This window comes from Nicotiana attenuata, chromosome 2 (genome assembly GCF_001879085.1).
Source record: "Nicotiana attenuata strain UT chromosome 2, NIATTr2, whole genome shotgun sequence".
NCBI lineage: Eukaryota > Viridiplantae > Streptophyta > Magnoliopsida > Solanales > Solanaceae > Nicotiana > Nicotiana attenuata.
Genome location: NC_031990.1, coordinates 79,883,849 through 79,884,760, shown reverse-complemented (window position 1 = coordinate 79,884,760; position 912 = coordinate 79,883,849).

Sequence of the window (912 nt, the reverse complement as noted above, 5' to 3'; positions counted from 1 at the left end):
GGCTGTAATGTGCTTAAAGACCCTTTTGCACCTTTGCAATTCTGGCCAGTTTATGATAGGCTATTCTTTAAAGAAAAATAACAAAAGAGCCATGCTTGAAACCTTTATTTATTGTGATAAAATTCAGATTTTACATGTGACCATCTCTGCTAGGATTTTAGATTTTTTTTGGTAGAAAGTGGCTAGATCTTAAATAGGTGTTTGAAATTGCTAGTTAAAAATATGGGTTAATGGCTTAGAACAAAAGAGGCCAGACTCGCAATTTAGCCCAGGTGGGCTATCTTAGTAAACCAGCATTTGAAATTCATTGGGCTTTCAGCTTATGCCCATTTTCGGAGCTCAATAATGGGCCAAGGCATATTCTGTCCAATAGGCCCAATGCCTTTAAGAAGTCTATAAATATTTTGTCCATTTATTTTATAGATGTTGGCTCAATACCATAACTAAATAAGCAAATTGGCCCACTTTCTCAATAAATAAATAGCTGGCCCATCTTCTAAAATCCATAAGCTGGCCCATTTCTCCTTTTAACAAGAAGTTGGCATATTTCTTTAAAAAAAAAATTGAGTTGGTCCAACATTTATTTGCACAATTTTTCCAACCATAAGGCTAGAAGATAATAATAGAAATCAGATTTCTGTTATTAATTAATTAACACATTTTCTTTTTTATTAGTTGAATTGCTAGGCAATCAGTAGGCACGCTTAAATCTTTTCATTCACGGATTCGCTTGCGTGGCGTGATATTTAACATTCAATAATTTAATTCACTAATCTCTTTCTATATCTATAGTTTTAGTTAAATTTCTAATCCTTTCACCATACTCACGGATTCGCCCGCGTAGCGCGATAGTAACTTTTTAATAGCGATAGTAACCTTTTAATAAATAATTTTCTCAAAAGCACAAATACA